The 5,000-nt window shown below is 49.9% G+C and overlaps 9 non-coding genes across 9 annotated transcripts in view; 6 read left to right on the top strand and 3 right to left on the bottom strand.

The window, feature by feature from the left end:
• The window catches only part of TRNAW-CCA (transfer RNA tryptophan (anticodon CCA)), a 72-nt gene extending 8 nt beyond the window's left edge, over nucleotides 1-64 (top strand). The window contains exon 1 of the tRNA in view: nucleotides 1-64. This exon is cut by the window's left edge and continues 8 nt beyond it. This is a non-coding gene — a tRNA (tRNA-Trp).
• Nucleotides 65-135: 71 nt separating this feature from the next.
• On the bottom strand, nucleotides 136-206 carry TRNAG-GCC (transfer RNA glycine (anticodon GCC)). The gene has a single exon. It is a non-coding gene; the product is annotated as a tRNA-Gly (tRNA).
• Nucleotides 207-1,372: 1,166 nt separating this feature from the next.
• Nucleotides 1,373-1,446, top strand: TRNAN-GUU (transfer RNA asparagine (anticodon GUU)). The gene has a single exon. It is a non-coding gene; the product is annotated as a tRNA-Asn (tRNA).
• A 243-nt stretch (nucleotides 1,447-1,689) lies between these two features.
• Nucleotides 1,690-1,762, top strand: TRNAW-CCA (transfer RNA tryptophan (anticodon CCA)). The gene has a single exon. It is a non-coding gene; the product is annotated as a tRNA-Trp (tRNA).
• Nucleotides 1,763-1,833: 71 nt separating this feature from the next.
• TRNAG-GCC (transfer RNA glycine (anticodon GCC)) lies at nucleotides 1,834-1,904 on the bottom strand. The gene has a single exon. It is a non-coding gene; the product is annotated as a tRNA-Gly (tRNA).
• Nucleotides 1,905-3,058: 1,154 nt separating this feature from the next.
• On the top strand, nucleotides 3,059-3,132 carry TRNAN-GUU (transfer RNA asparagine (anticodon GUU)). Its single transcript has one exon. It is a non-coding gene; the product is annotated as a tRNA-Asn (tRNA).
• A 243-nt stretch (nucleotides 3,133-3,375) lies between these two features.
• Nucleotides 3,376-3,448, top strand: TRNAW-CCA (transfer RNA tryptophan (anticodon CCA)). The gene has a single exon. It is a non-coding gene; the product is annotated as a tRNA-Trp (tRNA).
• A 71-nt stretch (nucleotides 3,449-3,519) lies between these two features.
• Nucleotides 3,520-3,590, bottom strand: TRNAG-GCC (transfer RNA glycine (anticodon GCC)). Its single transcript has one exon. It is a non-coding gene; the product is annotated as a tRNA-Gly (tRNA).
• A 1,154-nt stretch (nucleotides 3,591-4,744) lies between these two features.
• TRNAN-GUU (transfer RNA asparagine (anticodon GUU)) lies at nucleotides 4,745-4,818 on the top strand. Its single transcript has one exon. It is a non-coding gene; the product is annotated as a tRNA-Asn (tRNA).
• Nucleotides 4,819-5,000: the final 182 nt, after the last annotated feature.

The following is a 5,000-nucleotide window of genomic DNA, read 5'->3' as shown; positions in this document are numbered from 1 at the left end:
GGCGCAACGGTAGCGCGTCTGACTCCAGATCAGAAGGTTGCGTGTTCAAATCACGTCGGGGTCACTGTTTCCCATTTTATGCCCCACTGAGTTCCCATATTTGATTTAGAAAGCAAAGTCAAAAGAACACAGCCTTGCATTGGCCGGGAATCGAACCCGGGCCTCCCGCGTGGCAGGCGAGAATTCTACCACTGAACCACCAATGCTTCACATGTGTAGCTTAGAGACAGAGCTCTGTCCAAGACAGTGATGAGGCGCACGCACTCAAATTGCACACCTATGAACAAAGTGTGTGCAACAGACATTGGAATGCCAACGTTTCACATGATGGCAAGAATCAGATGCAGGAGACTATAAGTATGAATGTTTTTGCATTTGCTGAGGTCACTGGCTTGGGACTAGTGTTGTGGTTATCAGGGCATGATGGCAGGCTGCTCCCGACAGAAGTGGCTCATAGAAGGCAGCCTCCAGATCACCAGCACTATTGTGTTTCAGATCATGTCACTGAGCTCTCCTCCTTAAAAATCCTTCCCACTGTCTTTGCCAAATTCCCTGTCCTCCCCGAAATGCTGGGGTGAAACGGGCAGAGTTCTGCGCCCTGCGTCCCTTTATGCGTCCCTAACGCGCTCCCAACGCGGCCTACAGCCCTGGTCGGGCACAGCCCTGGTCGGGCTTAGACCACTGGGGCCTCTGGAGAGCAAGACCTCCAGAAGCCTATGGTCAGGCCTATTGCACAGGCATTTTGTGCCTGGCCATTCCGGGATTGTTGTGTTTCAAGGCCCAGCCATCAATACTAATGTGATGGCTTTCCCTGAGAACCCTCATGTCCCTGTCCTCCCAAGAGCCCGAGCTTTTATGTAAAATAAGGTGTGCACCTTGGGCCTTCCCCTTTGCGCTCTCTGCCCCCTCTCTTTCTCCAAAGCTGAGCTCTGCAGGTAAATGTATCTATCTGAGTGAGGGGCTAGGGAGGGCCTTGCCCAGCAGTCTTACAAAGCAAGAGTTCAGAGAAAGCACCTGCTCTGGGAAGGAGACTCCGCTCACAGAGAAGACAAGTCTAACATGCCACAGTGAAGATTGGATGGGCAAGACACACGCCTGACAGGCTGGTAGAACACCACCAGAGGAGCAGATAGCTACGCTAAGAAGGCCACAGAAAAGTCATACATGTATCTCATACACTGGGACTGGTTGTAATACTGGCCCTAACACCATTAGACAGTAGTCTGCGCATCATAACACCCAACAGTGACAAGACACTAAGCAAATGACAAATGCTGCATAGGATAAAGACGCCTTATATAACACAAGCTCAAGGCAGGCGCGCACACATAAAGATATATGTTGAGTCTCAGGAGATGTGCTTTTGTCACTAGTCTCTGTGGCGCAATCGGTTAGCGTGTTCGGCCGTTAACCAAAAGGTTGGTGGTTCAAGCCCACCCAGGGACGTTTCCTTTTGCATGCATGAAGCACTTTAATAAATCATAGTAATGTGCCTTTGGTCTAGAGCTCCTGCGTGAGACCCTTTCCCTGAACATTTCAATCCTCTGCGTTCTCTCTGCACCTGCACTCAATTTCATCAATAGGATGGAAAACAAAAAGCCAAACCTTGTAATACAACCCTAGGCACATAAGGAGGTGGGCAAAAATGAAAAGGCTCACAACATTTGCTGATGTGACTCCAAAAGCAAGGACCTCGTGGCGCAACGGTAGCGCGTCTGACTCCAGATCAGAAGGTTGCGTGTTCAAATCACGTCGGGGGTCACTGTTTCCCAATTTATGCCCCACTGAGTTCCCATATTTGATTTAGAAAGCAAAGTCAAAAGAACACAGCCTTGCATTGGCCGGGAATCGAACCCGGGCCTCCCGCGTGGCAGGCGAGAATTCTACCACTGAACCACCAATGCTTCACATGTGTAGCTTAGAGACAGAGCTCTGTCCAAGACAGTGATGAGGCGCACGCACTCAAATTGCACACCTATGAACAAAGTGTGTGCAACAGACATTGGAATGCCAACGTTTCACATGATGGCAAGAATCAGATGCAGGAGACTATAAGTATGAATGTTTTTGCATTTGCTGAGGTCACTGGCTTGGGACTAGTGTTGTGGTTATCAGGGCATGATGGCAGGCTGCTCCCGACAGAAGTGGCTCATAGAAGGCAGCCTCCAGATCACCAGCACTATTGTGTTTCAGATCATGTCACTGAACTCTCCTCCTTAAAAATCCTTCCCACTGTCTTTGCCAAATTCCCTGTCCTCCCCGAAATGCTGGGGTGAAACGGGCAGAGTTCTGCACCCTGCGTCCCTAACGTGCTCCTAACGTGGCCTACAGCCCTGGTCGTGCACAGCCCTGGTCGGGCTTAGACCACTGGGGCCTCTGGAGAGCAAGACCTCCAGAAGCCTATGGTCAGGCCTATTGCACAGGCATTTTGTGCCTGGCCATTCCGGGATTGTTGTGTTTCAAGGCCCAGCCATCAATACTAATGTGATGGCTTTCCCTGAGAACCCTCATGTCCCTGTCCTCCCAAGAGCCCGAGCTTTTATGTAAAATAAGGTGTGCACCTTGGGCCTTCCCCTTTGCGCTCTCTGCCCCCTCTCTTTCTCCAAAGCTGAGCTCTGCAGGTAAATGTATCTATCTGAGTGAGGGGCTAGGGAGGGCCTTGCCCAGCAGTCTTACAAAGCAAGAGTTCAGAGAAAGCACCTGCTCTGGGAAGGAGACTCCGCTCACAGAGAAGACAAGTCTAACATGCCACAGTGAAGATTGGATGGGCAAGACACACGCCTGACAGGCTGGTAGAACACCACCAGAGGAGCAGATAGCTACGCTAAGAAGGCCACAGAAAAGTCATACATGTATCTCATACACTGGGACTGGTTGTAATACTGGCCCTAACACTATTAGATAGTAGTCTGCGCATCATAACACCCAACAGTGACAAGACACTAAGCAAATGGCAAATGCTGCGTAGGATAAAGACGCCTTATATAACACAAGCTCAAGGCAGGCGCGCACACATAAAGATATATGTTGAGTCTCAGGAGATGTGCTTTTGTCACTAGTCTCTGTGGCGCAATCGGTTAGCGCGTTCGGCTGTTAACCGAAAGGTTGGTGGTTCAAGCCCACCCAGGGACGTTTCCTTTTGCATGCATGAAGCACTTTAATAAATCATAGTAATGTGCCTTTGGTCTAGAGCTCCTGCGTGAGACCCTTTCCCTGAACATTTCAATCCTCTGCGTTCTCTCTGCACCTGCACTCAATTTCATCAATAGGATGGAAAACAAAAAGCCAAACCTTGTAATACAACCCTAGGCATATAAGGAGGTGGGCAAAAATGAAAAGGCTCACAACATTTGCTGATGTGACTCCAAAAGCAAGGACCTCGTGGCGCAACGGTAGCGCGTCTGACTCCAGATCAGACGGTTCCGTGTTCAAATCACGTCGGGGGTCACTGTTTCCCATTTTATGCCCCACTGAGTTCCCATATTTGATTTAGAAAGCAAAGTCAAAAGAACACAGCCTTGCATTGGCCGGGAATCGAACCCGGGCCTCCCGCGTGGCAGGCGAGAATTCTACCACTGAACCACCAATGCTTCACATGTGTAGCTTAGAGACAGAGCTCTGTCCAAGACAGTGATGAGGCGCACGCACTCAAATTGCACACCTATGAACAAAGTGTGTGCAACAGACATTGGAATGCCAACGTTTCACATGATGGCAAGAATCAGATGCAGGAGACTATAAGTATGAATGTTTTTGCATTTGCTGAGGTCACTGGCTTGGGACTAGTGTTGTGGTTATCAGGGCATGATGGCAGGCTGCTCCCGACAGAAGTGGCTCATAGAAGGCAGCCTCCAGATCACCAGCACTATTGTGTTTCAGATCATGTCACTGAACTCTCCTCCTTAAAAATCCTTCCCACTGTCTTTGCCAAATTCCCTGTCCTCCCCGAAATGCTGGGGTGAAACGGGCAGAGTTCTGCACCCTGCGTCCCTAACGCGCTCCCAACGCGGCCTACAGCCCTGGTCGGGCACAGCCCTGGTCGGGCTTAGACCACTGGGGCCTCTGGAGAGCAAGACCTCCAGAAGCCTATGGTCAGGCCTATTGCACAGGCATTTTGTGCCTGGCCATTCCGGGATTGTTGTGTTTCAAGGCCCAGCCATCAATACTAATGTGATGGCTTTCCCTGAGAACCCTCATGTCCCTGTCCTCCCAAGAGCCCGAGCTTTTATGTAAAATAAGGTGTGCACCTTGGGCCTTCCCCTTTGCGCTCTCTGCCCCCTCTCTTTCTCCAAAGCTGAGCTCTGCAGGTAAATGTATCTATCTGAGTGAGGGGCTAGGGAGGGCCTTGCCCAGCAGTCTTACAAAGCAAGAGTTCAGAGAAAGCACCTGCTCTGGGAAGGAGACTCCGCTCACAGAGAAGACAAGTCTAACATGCCACAGTGAAGATTGGATGGGCAAGACACACGCCTGACAGGCTGGTAGAACACCACCAGAGGAGCAGATAGCTACGCTAAGAAGGCCACAGAAAAGTCATACATGTATCTCATACACTGGGACTGGTTGTAATACTGGCCCTAACACCATTAGACAGTAGTCTGCGCATCATAACACCCAACAGTGACAAGACACTAAGCAAATGACAAATGCTGCATAGGATAAAGACGCCTTATATAACACAAGCTCAAGGCAGGCGCGCACACATAAAGATATATGTTGAGTCTCAGGAGATGTGCTTTTGTCACTAGTCTCTGTGGCGCAATCGGTTAGCGTGTTCGGCTGTTAACCAAAAGGTTGGTGGTTCAAGCCCACCCAGGGACGTTTCCTTTTGCATGCATGAAGCACTTTAATAAATCATAGTAATGTGCCTTTGGTCTAGAGCTCCTGCGTGAGACCCTTTCCCTGAACATTTCAATCCTCTGCGTTCTCTCTGCACCTGCACTCAATTTCATCAATAGGATGGAAAACAAAAAGCCAAACCTTGTAATACAACCCTAGGCACA

This window comes from Triturus cristatus, chromosome 4_2 (assembly GCF_964204655.1).
Source record: "Triturus cristatus chromosome 4_2, aTriCri1.1, whole genome shotgun sequence".
Classification (NCBI taxonomy): Eukaryota; Metazoa; Chordata; class Amphibia; order Caudata; family Salamandridae; genus Triturus; species Triturus cristatus.
The sequence above is the reverse complement of the archived record's forward strand: the minus strand, read 5'-3'. Positions and strand labels throughout refer to the sequence as shown.